Below are 17,875 nucleotides of genomic sequence, written 5' to 3'. Positions count from 1 at the left end.
TTTTAAAGGTAAAAATAATTAGCACATATTTAAGACACCGAGTGATTCAGATGCAGCGAAAATGCTTCAAAGTTGGTGGGCAGGATGTCTTATTTAATACAGTAATTGTGGTAATTAAGGGAAACAATCTTATTTTGGAGGGAATGTTATAGAGACAATGAGGATGGGGAAATTGGGAGAAGACATTGCTTAGGTACTATTTTAAAGTTCTCTCTAGAAGTTTCTTTCCTTGTCTTTACTTGATACCACTGCTTCGATCACTGTCTGCTTGTATAATTAAGATGTAATCTCTTAGCAAGTTTGATGATTATAACACAATATTGTTTATAGTCACCATTCTGTGCATTAGATCTCCAGGGCTTATTTATCTACTGCAAATTCGTGCCTTTAAACAGCATTTCTCCTACTCCCCCACTCCCCAGCTCCTGGTGACCATTTTACTCTTTGTTTTTACGAGTTTGACTTTTTTTTACACTCCACATACCAGTAAGATCATATAGTACCTAGTGTTTGTCTTTCTCTGTCTGACTTATCTATCTCACTGAGCATAAGGCCTTCAAGGTCCATCCATGCTGTCACTAACGACAGGGTTTCCTTCTTCCTCATGGCTAAATGATATTTCATTGTATATGTATGTACCACATTTTTTTTTATTCGTTCATCTTTTGATGAGCACTTAGGTTATTTCTGTATCTTGGCTATTGCGAATAACGCTGCAGTGAACATGGGTGTGCAGACATCTCTTCAATATCCTGTTTCCATTTCCTTTGGATAAATACCCAGATTTGGCATTCTGTAAGCTCTATTATTTATGAAATTAAGGCCAGTTGACTTCCTTGCTTTTTTCCCCTATCAATAAATTTGCCATTGTCTGCGGTCTTGCAGAAGCGACCTCATCGCGATCCTTATATTTCATCTTCATGGCGCGTTTTGGTGTGCGTACTCACCCAGCTTCCTCTACCATTTTCTTTCTATCCCATTGAATGGTCATGGCATCGAAGCTGCTGAAGACCGAAACAAGCCCAGCCCCCAGGGCTGCTGACCAACTGCAGGTCAGAGCCCCAGGGACAGCCTCTCCACAGTGCTCCAACCTCACACTCCATTCTGGTCTCGCTTTCCCTCGTTAATCCTGGCTCCACATACAAGCCAGCTCAGAAACCAGATGGGTTAAGCACTTCTCCAGCGACCAACTTTGGCTCTGATCTTTGGTCACAGATATAACTTTCAACCTGTGGATGAATCATCTAAGTAAGCTGTTTGCTGAGAAGTGAAGACATTGTTCCTTAACAGTTTTCGTAAACTCCTTATAAAGTTGTAACTATCTAGCAGAAAATCCTCAGTGATTTACCTTAATATATCAAGTAAAAATTATTCATTCTTTGCTTAGGGAAATTTCTTATCAGAAGAGTGCCTTGACAAGTAGTAGCTTCAACTATACTGAACATGTCAAAGACACTAACAGCCACCTGGAGAAGTTCATGTCCCCACAAGTGAAGTCAAACAGCATTTTCTATTTATGTCAGTAACTATATTTTCTCTGGGTTAGTTCTTAAAGGCTCATGGCACAACCCAATTTGTCTATCAGGATGTTCAACCCCTGACACACTCTTACCCAAAAGTACCTGCTAACTCATCTTGTTACACCTTTCCATGGCTGGGGCACAGGAGCTGAGGTAAACACCGGTTTTCAGTTCTCATTCAGTATATGCTTAGTTGGTTCTTCCTATGTTCCAAGCACTATTATAGGTGCTGGATATACAGCAGTAAAGTGGTAGATTTCCAGTAGAGGAAATCAGAACACAGATAGATAATTCATAGAGAAAATAAATACCAGGTAGGGAAATCACCATGTTGTGTACCTGATAGAGAATACCTAACAGTTTGGGGAGGAGGGTATTTTGTCTATGTGGCTGTGGAAGTCTGTCCTAGGCAGAAGACACTTAAGCTTAAAACTGATGACAAGTCGTATCCAGCATTACACAGATGGGGGAGGGCAGGCCCACATGGGCCCAGGTATAAACTTGGTGTGTTTGCAGGAAAGAAAGAAGGCCCCAAGCGGCAGGAATGTGGTGGGAAAGGAAGAGGTAGTTTAAGACGAGAAGAGGTTAAAGAAGGGCCTGCTAAAGCAGGATAAGAAGCTGCGTTTTTTTTTTTTCTAAGGCCTGACTGCTGGGGAGAATGGAGGCAGAGAAGAAGAAAGGGGGCCAAGTAGGAGACCACCGTGAGAGACCAGGAAAGGGGGCGGTCACTGGGACTGGGTGGTGGGAGTGGAGATGGAGAAAATAGCAAACTTGGGAGACATTTTTAACAGGGATGCTGACAGCACTTACTCTCAGATGGGGAACTGGGGGCGAAACAAGGGTGATTCCTAAATTTTTAATTCCTTTCCCTTGAATGTTCCTGTTGACGATGGGCTTGGCCGAAAGCATCCTGGCCAAGAGTAAACAGGCATCCTGTGTCTCAGGAAGTAACCACGAAGAAGCTTTCAAAACTAAGGACCTAGAAGTTAGTATTTTATATTCCCCTCCAGACTGGGGAGGTTGTGATTTGTTTTTATTCACTGATGTTCAGTTTAGGAGAGCATTTTTTTTTTTGTTGTTGTTGTTGTTAAAATAGATATTTTATTATTACAAGCAATGGATAAGAGCTTTATTTTAAAAGTTGTATTTTATGGAAGGCTTCTAGCATTTCATCTTAAAACAGTTTAAATTGACTCTATGTCCTCAGCTCTTTTGATTGAGAGAAGTGTGATTAACATTTGTTTGGGGTTTTTCAGCTCTACTATGGTTACAGGGTGATGGTTGAAAATGTTCTATCCAGCACATTATTAGTTATTCCATTTCTTGATAAAACCGACATTTAAGAACAAGGCAGAATCTGGGAGTGCCATGGGGGCGGGGGAACCCAAACTCTGTGAAACGCTTAACCTTTTAACATAGTTCAGCAAAGTTTAGATTTCTGGCAAAACGCCTAGACTTTGTGAGGCTGCTCGTGGTTGCAAAACCCGACAAGACCCCAGAGCTTAAATTACTCTGGCTCGAAAGTTGAGACAATATGAAGAGAGCAAAGGGAAAAAATGCACACACCCTGATAGCTACAGCTGAGTTCATGGCACAGAATAAGTAATTTGGAAAAGGATGCCGGGGCTGGTGATTACAACCTACAATTTCTTGGAGGTACATCAAATGCCTCTGCTGAGAGAACAAACCCCAGAGGGAAAGCAAGTTTTACATTAAAGGTAAAGAAGGATCTTAAGAAGATGTGACAATCCAGATATATCATAGATTAGCAAGAATTGTTTGTTTCATAGAATCACAGCAATTGTTCTTACAGACAGTAGCAGAAAAAAGAATCAAGGTATCATATTGCAAGCATTTTATCTGGAAAGGATTTTTCTATCCAGAAATACACATACAAGTTACCATTGCTGCTGGTATCAGGGGCTGTGTCTACTAGCCAAAGAAGATGGGGGGTTTATAACTAGCCAGAAGTAATCATAACTTTTCTTACTCCCCATATTTGTTTGGTATGTGTCAATATATCTCTTGATTTGAAATCCCTAGAGTTTCTCTAAAATATATCAGAACATATGGTCACTTACAAATAAGAAAATATAAAAAAAAATTCTTAAAATAATTGCGGATAAATATAGTATAGTGTTTCTCACATATGGCCCTCAGAAGCCTAATTCTGAGAGGTGGACAGTAAACAAAAAGACTGTTTGAGAAATCAGTTCAGTGGTCAGTAAGATTGGCAAGCGTCTGAATGTTACGCCAATTTATCTATCATAATTTGCTCCTTTCAAAATCTGTAATAGGTTCATGTGTATTGTGAAGTTCTAGAAAGGAACAGAGTATTCAATATTTTCCAAATATATTTGGTCACAGAATCTCCCTATTCTTTGCCCCATCCTCTTTTTTTTTTTTTTTTCCTTTTTGGCGGAGTATATCATCATACGTGTGCTCTGAGACACATGTACTAGCAAACAATGGTTTGATAGAATATGTACCATAGATATATCTGCAAAATAAACATATTTTTACGTACGGATATAATAATAATGGAGAGAGAATTGGACAAAGAGAAAAACAAATGAAGGAATAAACCATGCAGAGGTTGGCTATAAACAGGTTATAAGAGATAAAATTGTTGTTACCTACAGAAAGATCCAACCACATTGACTTAAATAATAAGAATCTGAAGGTGGGTGGTTTGGGGTTATATTTCAGCACCTTAACAATGTTAGTTCAAAGGTTTCTGCATCTCTCTTGGCTATTCCCTCATATTTACAATATGGCTGCTGTGGCTCTGCCTCTCACATCAGCATCATAGCCAGGAAAAAGTAGGAAAAAGGGGAAGGATTTGGAAAAGACTGTTCTTTTAATCAGGAGGATGAAATTGTTGGCAGGAATACCAGAGCACTGTTGTAAGGATATCTAATTGTATGAGACTATCTCACACATCAAAGAGCGGTGGGAGACATTCAGTTGGAATTTCATATTGATTAATTAGGCTTTTTTTTCTTATTTTCTATTTTTTTGGTTACTTAGGGAGTAATGGAATTGAGGTAAGAAAGGAGTTTGGAATGATTTGGGAATATTTCAAACATATGGAGGTGGAATATGTTATTTTATACACATTCCTCTAGGCAAATCTTTTGAAGTATCCAGGTCCTTATGGAAACAAAAACATAAAATATTCCACCTCTTTTTTTTTTTTTTCTGTCTTTGGAATAGTATTCGCTCTTAACACACACACACACGCACGCACGCACGCACACATGCACGCACGCACGCACGCACGCACGCATACAGAGTTTTAAAGCTGAACTGGGAGTAGACCTGCTCCTCCATCCCTGGAAATACTGTCTAGCGTCTTATCATCCAGCTCCAGGTCACTTGCTGGAGGACAAAATGTTCTGGATTTTCATCAGGTTAGTAGTTGACTTTGTTGCTTTTACAAGATTGGATCTTTCAGGACCTAATTCAGCCCATGGCTTAAAACATGAAAATATTCAGAGACCTCCAGGATAATTACCATGTTTTTTCACTTTCTGGGCTCTTAATAGGATAAGTATATGCTAGGAAACAAATTGGTTCAATTCACTTATGAAATTTTCTTTGGTAGCAAGACACAGGCGTGTCGCTGCCACAGCGGTCCCCGGGGAACGGAATCTGTTAAAAGGAAGGCCCGCGATGGAGCCCCCAGGAGAGGCTCTCCACTTGTAGTCTGTTCCCACTGAAAAGGAATGTTTGCTCAAAAATGGTTTCTTCTAAAAAATGGTAATTATGTAGACCTCAAATTCATGTTATAACAAAATTCCTTTGAGCATAGAAACTCAGAGCATGTGTCTCATTGTTTTTCATTATTAAAGTAACATAAGCCTCATTATGAACATTTTGAAGTAGAGAAAAATATTACTATGAATCGAATAATCCTAAATATTATTGCGAAATCTTTCCTTCTCTTTTTATATTTTTCTATAACATTGAACTCGAGTATCATACAGCACCTTCTTTTCTTCCCTCACTGCTGTACTGTTTTCTTGATCCAACCTACTCTCATACTACTGTATGATCAATTAGGCTGTTCCTATTTTTTTCTCAAAAGTGCTTTTGACTCCATATTACATTCCTCATATAGTAGTAGTATTCTTGCCTGTAACTGAATAACAAAAGTTATTCAGTTAATATGCCTAATCTTTCAATGGATATATTGATTATCTACGTACATATTGTGCAAGAAACCAGGGGATACGAAAGAGCAATGGGTCCTTAACTTCAGGACTGTGGGATAAGTTATACATGTATATGTCTTAATGGAGTTCACAAACTAGCCATTTGTGGTAATTATAAAAGATAACAGGTGGGGGGGGAGGCGGGGAGGGGAGGAGCGGGGAAGAGCTGCGAGAACAGAGACTGGAAATGGAATCACTGTCCAGCCTGTGTATGACCTGGACTTAGAGGTGCAGACGAACGGCCAGAGGGCATTCCAGACACAGGCCGGAGGAGGTGGGCAATCACTGAGTGTGTTTAAGGAATAGTTAGATTTACGCCTGGTCTGCGTAGTGTTTACTTTAACCTATTTCCTGCATTTCCTAAAGAAAGTGGTCCAGAGCCTTTATGTGCTAAAAATGTCCTTAGCTCTCTTCATGTGTCCCGTAATCCTCACTTATCTGAGGTTTTAGTTACCCATAGTCAACCGTGGTTTGAAAATATTGAATGGAAAATTCCAGAACTCAACAATCATGCATTTTAAGTTATGCATAATTCTGAGTACTGTGATGAAATCTTGGGGCGTGTGCTGTATCCCGCCACCGACGTGAATCCTCCCGGTGTAGATGCTCCCCGATAGGTGGTCACCAGTAGCTATCTTGGTTATCAGATTCGCTATTGCAGCATCACAGCGCTTGTGTTCAAGTAACCCTTATTTTACTGAATAATGACCCCAAAGTGCAAGAATAGTGATGCTGGCAAATCAGATAAGTCGAAGAGAAGCCATAAAGTACTTCCTTTAATGAAAAGGTGAGTACTGTACAATAAGATATTTTGAAAGAGAGATCACACTCCTATAACTTTCAGCACAGTATGTTGTTAAAATTGTTCCATTTTATTATTATTGTTAATCTCCTACTGTGCCTAATTTATAAATTAAACTTTATCATAGCTGTGCATGGAGAGGTAAAACCGATATATGTAGGGTTCAGTACTCTTTGAGGTTTCGGGTGTCCATTGGGAGTCTTGGAATATATCCCCCAAGAAAAAGGGGGGATACCGTGTATGCAAACCCAATCAGGGAGCCCATGTTTGACTCCCAGAGATAAGGGGGGCTACCTTGGGCACAAACCTGATCAGGGAGCTCATGTTTGACAGCGAACAGACGCAAGGCCTCCTTTGTCCTAGTGTGAGATGTGAGATGCTTGTCCCAAACTCGTGCTCTTTTCTGGCATTTCTCATAAAATGTGGAGGAAAAAAAAGAAAGCTTTATTTAAAAGAGAAAAATCATAGATAGTTGCACCTTTGCATACTCGATCTTATCAGAATTTTCATATCAACTCATATTTTGGGTAAAAGTTGGTGTTATTATTTAATCTGAATGTATCTTTGCATTTTATTTCATAAGAACATTATTGAAAAATACATGCATGTTGTGGAAGTTTTATAATCAAAGTGTGAAGCCAAAAAGGTCTCATTGAAGATCATTTATATCACCTAAATGGAAGCCTTACCTCTAAGATCAAATACAAATTGTATAAATCCAGACCCCTCTCCTTAAGCACAATATCTTAGTTCCTAAAGTTTCTTAGGACACAGTTTGAAAATACTTGTTTAATCTGCCTGCTCATTTTACAGATGAGAGAGAGAATTGAGGCTCAGAAAATCAGGTACCCATGAAGGACCTTGAATTGCCTTGAATTCCTTTATGAGAGTAGGTACACTTAGGATTCAGCATCTTGGCTGACTCCAAACCTTAAACCAGAGATGAATGAAATGGGCTGAGCCATGCTTAGAGTTTCTACTCTTTATTCTCCCATCACCCTTCTCGGGGGGGCGGGGGGCGGGGAACTGGGAGGCTCAGAACAGCACGTCTGCTAGTTCAGTGAAACACTGTGGGTCAAGGAGCACCAAGCAAGGCTGGGACCCAGAACAGTAATTCTTGTCCTTAAAGAAATCCTTGAGGCCAAAAGAACATCATTTTTACTTTCTGAAAAACTCCTTGTTCCCAGTTCCAAGCCTTCATATCCTTCTAGTGAGTTATTTCTATTACACATACAATTATAAGAAAAATATTCAAAATGAACTGACTGAAAAAACTTTCTGGTTCAGTTTTTCTTCTGGTGCCTAATATGCCCTGATGTTTCATGGGCAAAGACGTTAAAATGATAGGATTACCTTTCTGGTCATGCTGACCATTTTCTTTTCTTTTTGAGTGAAATATGCCTGTAAGACAGATGGCCATGTTAATAACATGGCTGACTTACATTGAGTGTATCTTACATAGTCCACAAATTGGTGAGCTATAAACCAAATGTGCCACACTTTGTATGGCATGCCTGATGTTTCGAAATTTTTGTCAAAATTTAAATTATTGCCAAAACTTAAAATTTAAGAAATTACACATAAAAATACAGATTCCCAGCTTCTCTTAAAAAAAAAAACAAAAAACAAAAAAAAACAAAAAAAAAACCCCAGACGATTGGGCAATACTGTTTCCAAAATCATATGGATTTCTGACAAGGTAACATTTGACCTGAGCTGGGTGGGACCTGCCCCTTTTAGATAAGACAGGTGTTCCTTAGTTTGCTCCCATTCCCAGTCATGTAGCCTGGTTCTTTTTCCATGGTGTACAATATTTTTCCGTATCAACATCTCTATTAAAAGTGAGACAGGAAAAATTTGACATAGAGGGCACACGTTTCTTAAATACAGCTGGACTTAATGTGCATGATTTAATAGGCCCCGCAGGCATTTGAGTTTGCCATCCTGAACAGTTTGTGAAAAGATAATGTTACATTCTGCTGATTCTAAGATGCACATTTTTCCCTCATATTTTAGCATTTCTGAGATTGAGAGACAATACAGAGTTGCCATCAGCCAGGCAGTAGTCGTGGTGAGGTGCCCAGTGTCATACAAACTTGGTTAGAACTATTCATGTTGTGGTCCTGTTGGTTGAGTTTACGTGCCATGTGGGAAAGGTGGACGTTGAGTGTAATCGCTGTCTCAGGCAGCCTTGACAGGAGAGGTGACCGTAATGCAGAAAGACAGCAGCTGGTCATGAATTTAATGCTAGTGAAGCAAATGTTCTTTGTTGGGAAAATGACTGTAATTCCTCTTTTTCTTGGAAGGAGTAACCGAGTGCTTTAGAGGACCTAAAACGGAAAATCCTACAGGTCTGTGAGGCTTTGTTACATTTTGTTACTGAGATAAGTGCAAAAGAATTCCTATTATAGGCCAAGCCATGCAATAGAATGCAAGAGAAAATGCCAGATAATTTGGAATAGATAAAAGAAATTTTTGGGCAATGAAGTCTATGTGGCCCACCCAGGCTTCCAGAAGGACTATCATTAAGGGGTCGTATTACAGATTTATTGGAAGTTTGGGGTTTTTTTTCCATATTGGTATGTAAAATGGTGCATCTCACAATCAATGGTGTCTTAGCTTCAATAGATTATTGTAAAATGAAGCCAGAAAAAAAGGAAGGAGCTGTGACCTGTTCTAGCCATAGAAAAGGTCCCTTCAGCTTCTAGCTATTTGCCTCTTTGACAATTGCTTCTCTCTATGACTATTGAGTGAAAGAGAAAGAGAGGCAAAAATACATAAATGGCGTAACTTTTAGGAAATAATAAGTGGTAACGAAGAAGAAAATATCTGAAATTTGTGTTTGGTTATGTTAAATATCACAACTTAAAATTTTAAAGGAAGACCAACTGAGACTAAAACACCAGATGACTGACTTCCCAAGCAATGCCTAGTTTAAAAAGGTTGTTTCCAACCTTATCAGGTCCATTCGAGGCCACAACCGAAGGGCTAGGTGAACTTGGCCGACTGCCTTGGAGGCACCAAAACCTGCTGTTCAGGACAGCGACACATCCATCGCCTGTCATGTGTTATTATTTACAGTACGTGTCATGGGACAAATGTTTGTTATTAGTCGAAGTTCCATGGACAAGTTTTATCATCCATTTTTTGGTCCACTCCAATTTAATAATTTTATATTTTGCCTGCAGGCTAGAAAGCTGAGTTTATGCCAAAGACATTTCTATTTTAGCTGTCATGGACCCAAATGAACATTTTGTTTTTAAAAGGAACTAGAAAAATACATGCAAGGAGGAAAATGTAGTTTATTTTTGATGTTTTCTAAAATAATTTAAAGTAATTTCAACCAACAAAAACTTGGTTCAGCTGACTTCCCAGAAAGTGAGAATCTGGCTTTGGTTTAATTAGAAACCTCTCATTTTTGCTCTGCGGAGGTCCCTCTTGTGAATGCACGTATCTGGGGTAAAGGGGTGTTTGGCTTTATCCCTGTGCCCAGCGATACTGTGAATGGCCTCGGAAGGTTTGTATTCACCTGGGGCTTTTCTGTTTCTCACATCTTAAAGCGGTGATAGCAATGAAATAAATTCCTAATGGGGAATGGCCTCATCATATCCCTTTCGGTGAAATCCTTGACTTCTAGGCTTAATTAGCTCATATTTTATTTGTAAAACAAAATAGAAAAGTCCTTTCAGAAAAACTAGCCACATATACTCCTCTCTTCAGAAGGAAAACAGGGGCTTAAGATAGATTACTTTCTCTAGCAGATTTCTGCTTTCACTTTTAAATTGCCGAATGATTTTGCCTTTGGGCTGATATTTGTCATACTTTTTACAATTTTCTAAGGGTGAGATTTCGGCGATTGAGCTCTGAAAGTGTCATTGCCCCGTGTTGAAAGCCAATTGAAAATAGCCACTGTTCATAACGAGAAATTTTGCGCTTGAATAGAATTGGAGCTGGAAGGTGTCAGAAGCTAAGTTGGGGTACGAGACATAATTTTAAAACATAATTTTATAAGTTGGGTTGAAGTCAATGTAATTTTAACAGTTTAAATTCAAGGAGTTTCCAGGGTTCCTAGGCCAAGAAGACAAACTTAACAGTTCAATAATAGTTTATCGGATGTCTGATAAAGAGTGGGTACTTCATAGTGTGCACAAATGCCTAAATATGAGATATATGTGCTATCTTTTCATGAAATTTGGAATTAGGACACATCCTTCAAGTAAAATATTTATGGCACCTTCAGACCCATATAGACTCATCAGGGTCCTGACCACAAAAGGAAGCCTAGAGCAGTGGTCCCCAACCTTTTTGGTACTAGGGACCAGTGCTCCTATAAGAATGTAATGTCCGATGACCTGAGGTGGAGCTGAGGCGGTGATGCTAGCGCTGGGAGCGGCTGCGAATACAGATGAAACTTCACTCTCTGGACCACCGGAGCGCCTCCTGCTGTGCTGCCCAGTTCCTGGACTAGAGAGATACGAGTTGTTGCTCCTGTTGACTGTAACCTTGACAGCAGAGATCACATCTGTTTTGCTCACATTCCTTCCTTGAACAATTATTCACTGAGCACCCACCCTATGCCAGATGCTTGGAACACATCAGAAACCAAAGGGACAAAAATAAAACGAAACACTGCCATCAAGCAACAAACAGACAGTGATAGAACATAATAAATAAGTTTGGTTAGGTTGAAGTAAGTGCCATGAAAAAAAAAAAATAGAACAGGTTAAGCGAGATTGGAAATGCCAGCAGGGAGTTTGTGTTTGGGGTGAGCTGTCCTTGCAGTACAAAGTATCGTGGGGAGGCCTTGGAGATAAGGTGAAATCTGAGACAAGATTTGAACAAGGTAGGAATTAACCTTATGAATATATGGGGTGGGGGGCAGTTTTCCAGGCAGAGGGAAGAACCAGCACCTAGAGCTTAAGTTGGTACATGCCCAGCTGATCAGAGGACGGGTGCGGAAGCCGGTGTGACTGGAGAAGAGTGAGCTAGGAGGAGAGGATGGTTTCGGAACGGCAATGAGAAGCAAGTGGTCATGGTCATGGGAGCGTCAGGAGCCATAGTAAGAACGTTGGCTTTTCCTGAGTAAAATGCAAGTCCCCGGAGGCTTTTGAGCAGAGATGTGGCATGACTTGAACTTAAATTTTATCAGAACCTTTTGGATTGCTGTTCTGAGAACTGACTATAGGGAGGCAAGATGAAATCTGAGGAACTAGTGTGGAGGGTGTTGCAAATTTGCAGTTGTAACACTCGTGGATTCTGCCAGGGCGATGAGCAGGGGAAGTGGTGGGAAAGGGCCAGACTCTGGATATAGAGTGAAGGCAGAGCCAACAGGCTCTCCTGGTGGATAAAATACAGAGTGTGAGAAAAAGAGATGAATCAGGTCTTTTGGTTTGAGCAACTAGAAACAGAGGTGCATCAGCTGACATGGGGGAGCAGTTAGTGGGGTGTGTTGGGGCATCAGAAGGTGAGGCGTTTAGTTATGAACACGTTGAACTGGAGATGCCTTTTACGTGGCCAAATGGAAACACTGAGTGGGTGCTGGATACATAATCTCGAAGGACTTTGGAACGTGCCACTCCCAAATACGCCACTCTGGCGTATTGAATATTTTGAGTTAAAGACATTTGAAAAGCAACAAATACACAAAAACCACTCCGACCTTCATTCTTTTTTTTAAAACTGGAACATGAAATTCCTGTATGAAAGATGCCTTGTCTATGCCAGAAGGAAGGTATTATTGTTGTCATCAGGACAGAAAGTCGAGGCCGAGAGAATTCAATAAAAACAGACCTTGTTAAAATAATTCTTATCTTCCTTTAGCCTCCCCACGTAATTTAGTCTCTCTTCCACAACTGCGTCTTTGTTCAACCTACAATTAAAAAGTAATCGGTTTTGCCATTTCTTTGGGTCTTCATTCCTTACCAAGGCTCCCGTGTCACATAAAACTTGTATTAAAGAAATTCGTATGCTTTCTGCTATTGATCTATCTTGTTAATTGACTACTCAGACCCAGCCAGAAGAACCCTATGAGGGTAAAGGTGAAAGTTTGCCTTCCCTACAGCCTCTGTTTTGGGCAGTGGTTCAAGCCAGAGAGCGCTGCCAGGCGTATAGGAAGCACTCAATAAATATTCATTGGAGGAAAGAATGAATGAACTTAAAGTTTGTCTTCCAAGGTCCAGTTTTCTGTCTAAGAACTTTCCTCTTCCCTAGATAATTATCACAGAAATATTCACTCTCTTTGGTGGAGACATCAATCTATATGATATCACAATACAGCACTATCAAAACAGAGCAAAGTCTAACATGTACAAAAGTACAAATTTATATGTAAATGGGTTGGGTATGGGTGGATGTGTTGTTTGGATAGGTGGCTTTTATAATATTTACAAGGTCATTGAACAAATAGAGATTAGGGTGGAGCCAAGCAAAGTAACATGGGTAGTCTCAAATACCTAGGGCATACTTCTAAATCTTGCTTAGAATTTCCCCAGAGAAGACTCGGAAACTTATAAGCCAGTATCGTGAAATCAAAGACCTCTAGGAGGGCACATAAATGACTGTTTTGACCAGTAATTCACAGAGGGCAGAGGTGAACATTTAGGTTTTAGATACTATTATCTGAATTTCCTGCTTTCTCTATTTGCTCCATTTATTTTTCTAGAAAATTCGTCCCTGTAGGAGGTAGTTTAGCTATTGGAAGAATTGATCTCAATAAATTATAATAATATTGTAACACATCTTTACTCTTTAAAAATGAAACTTTCCTATTCAGTCAAAAATCATGTTGATCTTTCATATACAATACAGTTCTACAAAAGTAATAAAAACAACATGAAAGAACCACCAATCTGGTATAGTCTTTTTAAACAGCCCAACTAGTTTGTTTCTGAATGTGGTTTTCTAGAGACATGCTTAGAATTCTTTGCAAATAAATATTTGCATGGCATTTTTGTGCACAGATTAATTTCTCCTGGGATAAAATGAGTTTTTAGAAATATTCTTGTGCATAGCTTCATAGTTATAAAAATGTTGCTATTCAATGGAAATTGGTACATTGAGCATGTTATTCTGGTGAACTTAATTTAAATGTGGACCATATTCCGTGGAGTATGCTGTTTTAAATAATTCACAGTAGAGAATGGAAGAAGACAAAATACATCTGGACAACAGTAGTTTGGCCATTTTATGAAATCAGTCTCATGAGTGGCTAAGTCACCTTTGTGAGATTGTAATTTCTAAAGCGCAGTCAAATACTGAGTTTATTACGTGCATCTGGGATTGACTACAGCTGCGGAGTAGTTATTTTATTTAATTTTAAAAATGTTCAGTTATAGTTGACATACAATATCATATTAGTTTCAGATGTATAGCATAGTGATTAGACATTTACATTACTTACAAAGTGATCAATTCAATAAGTCTGAGATTTACTAGTTGACGGTACCTCTATATTATTCCTCTAATTAATGAAGTTATAATCGATTTCTTTGAGTTCGTGCTTTACTGAGAGAAAAAGGCCTTGTTCCATCAGCAGGGGTCGGGGCTTCTCCGGCGGGCTGTGCAAGCTAAGGCAGGAAGAAGGGATGCACACCAGCTGCAGACGCTACCGTGGCTCTGCTCTTACGAGATCATGGTATTTTAAGGAACAGCAGTGCTCAGCAAGAACCAGTAACGTCTGTAATTTCTCTCCTCCCTGAGCAAAAGCGGTGCTGGGAGAGGGAGGTCTGGTGGGATGGGGATGGATTGCTTGAACTGCTTAAACCCTTGAGCAGTGGTAAGGATGCAAGGAGAAGTTACCCGGATGGTGGGAGTTAGCTGGCGGTAGTCTCGTTCTGGCCTCATGTTCTACACCTGTATGAGACAGTGACGCACTGTGCTGGAGGAGCTGAGCAGGGTTATGTTCCGATGTGAACCACCCATGGACTGAAGACCTGGATTCCATCATCATGTTTACAGTGTCATGAGGACACAAGCTGCTCTCTGCGAGCAGCGTGTACTGTCAGCAGGAAATGTTTTCCTACAGATTATCGGAACGTGAGATGATGGCAATAACGTTGTAATAGGGACAGAGGATGCTTTTCACCTCTACCAAGTTTTTCTAATATGTTCTTTAAATTATATGTTCTGCTTTTCATTAATTCTCTTTACGTAGACAGAGTTTAGAATTTCTCCTCTACAGACATTGTCTATGGTGTCTGAAGCTTTGGGAAACTTTCACCTTCTAAATTGTTAATGTGGATTGTGAAAGTGAGAGAATTTTGATGGTAGCAGTCACCAAAACTAGTATTTAGTTATTTCTCTTACTGTCCTAATCCTGGCCTCACCCTGGAAGGCTGAAGAGGCCTGCTGCCTATTTTCAGGAGGCGTGTTCTCCAAATTAACACATTTTTTCTAAAATGAGTTTCCCTGGATAAAATAATTGCTCTGATCTTTGTAATGACCCACAGCTAAAATATATTGTCAAAGGAAGGAAAAACCAGGTAGCTATAAATGCAGTGGTACCATGTCAGATTTTATGCAGTGTTCATTAATTTTAAGAATACACAACAGCCATTTCATCTGTATTAATGCCTTATCTTTTAGAATATCAACTAGCTTAGGGTACTTTTTTCTAGTTTATTTTCTATGTAGCTGTCCTTTAGGAAACTTGGTGGATGAAGAAATGAAAGAACAGCAATGGGAGAGGGAAAACCCTCTTAACCTCAGAGCTGTTATCCTGTGTTGGTTCAAAACTTCAATTTTCCTCTGAATTCTTTCTTGGTCCATTCTTGGTTATGCCACTTTGGACCAGTTCCTTAACTAGTTGCGCCATCAAAAGCATCAACTGAAGTAGGTGTTGCATTCCCCAGTAGTAAAAATACGAAATCAGCACCTGCAGTAGCGTGGTCACTTAGTACATGTGTGCCAGATGAACAAAATGACAAAGAGTGTAGAGCATCTCAGTCTGGAGTAAGGACAGTGCTTGGCAAAGGTTAATGAAGCAGAGATGGTCGACGGGGTGGGAGCGGCAGGCGCTTAGGCCAGGCCAGGTAACTTGAAGACACACCAGGGTGGGAGATGCTCCTATTAAAGCGTTTGGGCAAAAATAGACCAACGGCGTCTCTGCATTTATACGGATGACGCGGTGTGTGAGATTGCACAACGGTGTCACAGCCCTTTCCCACACTTCCTGGCCGTCCGCCCCTGTGTTCCCGCCAGCTGCAGTGTTCGGTGGGCCGCGGAGAAGGCCGAATTCAAAAATTCATGTTATTTGTGGGACTTTTTTTTTTTTTTTTACTGTAGGAAATCTAGTTGTTAAGATACAATTTTGGAATATTATTTTTAATAAAGGGAATCAATGTTCGACTAGATTGCATGTATTGTACATTTTAAAAATTTCATCTCTCTTTTGGAAATGGACATCAAGAGAGGAAGCTTGAGTTTTCTGTGAGTTTTCCAAGCATATTTTGATGTTATTTTCCAGAAAATTATGTTGAAGGAGCAGGAGAGAACCAATAATTAGGGGGAGAAGAGACAAAGAAGAGATTCCTTTCATCTCAGATCTCTGAGATTTGCTGAGCATGACAAGAAAAATATTTTTCTTAAAATGAAAAATAGAAAGAGAAACAGAGTTGTACTTTAGAATTGAATTCTTCTTGAAAACATGAAATAATGAGTTTATTTGCCAGAAACCCAAGAGTCTGGAATGAAAAAATGGAAAGCAAAGGAATCACAGTGTTTTGACTTTGGATTAAAGGAAGGAAAAATACACAGCCGAGATGTGGTTCAGGGAGGTGAGAAGCCAGAAGGTCTCCAACTAGAACGCTGACCTCTTTGTGAGGCAGGAACTTGGCAGGAGCTAATGTGGGCACCGTTTTGTCTCCCCTAGAGAAAGCCTCCATCTCTGAGCTTAACTGGGTTGGCAAGGAAGTTATCTATAGTTTATAGCTTTTCTGAGCTATTGCTCACCTATTTGGAAGATAAATAATCCCAAAGCTCTCTATCACTCTTCATCTTAAATAAGGATTATATTTCTCCAGAAGGATGAGTGTTTTTTTAAGCCAAAAGATGAGAGCAGAAACAAATCCACTATGGAAAGAATAAGAGTCGGTCTGCTTAGACAGTGGAAGATCTGGAGAAACCAAATCCCAAACTAGAATGTCATCTTGAGGAGTTAGGAGGAAATTCCTAATCTTTGTGTGATGAGAGACTGTAATCGATTCCCTTGGTAAGTGGAATTACCTGGGGAATGATCCTAAAACACAAAAGACACAATTGTCATGGATTTAATAGTTTCATCGCCTACCCTTTAGTTAACCAAAGGTTTTATGCAACATGAAATGGTTTCGAAAGGGATGTATCCAAAAGATAGCATTTCTATAGCGATACAGTCTGGGATAACAGAATGGGGCATATCTTTGGGGGCCAAAAATATGTGTTTAAATCTTCATCTTCACTTTATTTCCTTTGTGATCTTATACAAGTTACTTACCCTCCCTGATCTTCAGTTTATTTCGCCTGGGGATAATGATAACCTACATACTGTTTTGTGGTGAAAATTAAATGAGATACAGCTTTGGATGTCTTGGGCTCAGAATAGACAGCTGATAGGTGATAGCTCCTAATATCATGTTTTAATAGGGGCTTGGGACATAATCTGAATCCTGAAGTTCTCGAATGTTCTGAAATGATTTTTTTCTCTTCTTGATATAGATTTAGGAGGTAAAGGCAAAGAAAAAGTAGTGAGTACTGTGTCCCTGGCTTTAGATAATTATCTTAAAATAAAAATAAAAAAATTAAAGTCCTGACTGTAAAAAGTTCAGCAGTGTGTTCTCTGCTCTCCTTGGTCTTAGTTTGCTTGATTTAGTGTGTCCGTCTGTAAAATGGGGCCGTGATGACAGTTATGAATAATTTATAACAGTACAGGAGAATAATTATCACCGTGCTTCTTCGTGTCACAAGATTCACATTTTCAACATTTGAAACTCTTCTGTATTTATCTCTAGTACTCAAGAGCAGGAGGGGTTTTGAAACAGTCCACTAAAAAGGCGAGGGTTTCTCCTGCTGTAGAAACAGGGGATGAGGGCTGTTCACGTGGTAAATCAGTGACCCCCAGTGGCTGCTGCTTTCACAGTTACCTTCTTAGTTCTCAGTGTAACTTTGCGAGGTGCCACTCCAGAACAGATTACGGAGGTGGTGAGCGTATAGACGTCGTGGATGCTTCGGAAGTTTTTCTCAGCAGCAACATGACTCTGCTAGGAAAAGGGGACCAATCTAATACCAATAGCAAACACAGGGAGGGTGCCGGACGGTGGGGAAAATGACTCCGGGAACTTCCTGTGCTGTCATGTTGCTTT

At 39.8% G+C, this 17,875-nt stretch overlaps 1 long non-coding RNA gene across 2 annotated transcripts in view; it reads left to right on the top strand.

Moving 5' to 3' along the window:
• LOC118612423 overlaps positions 1 to 17,875 on the top strand; it is a 192,156-nt gene that overhangs the window by 105,837 nt on the left and 68,444 nt on the right. The gene's annotated exons all lie outside the window — the stretch shown is intronic.

This window comes from Rousettus aegyptiacus, unplaced genomic scaffold (assembly GCF_014176215.1).
Source record: "Rousettus aegyptiacus isolate mRouAeg1 unplaced genomic scaffold, mRouAeg1.p scaffold_m13_p_16, whole genome shotgun sequence".
NCBI lineage: Eukaryota > Metazoa > Chordata > Mammalia > Chiroptera > Pteropodidae > Rousettus > Rousettus aegyptiacus.
The sequence above is the reverse complement of the archived record's forward strand: the minus strand, read 5'-3'. Positions and strand labels throughout refer to the sequence as shown.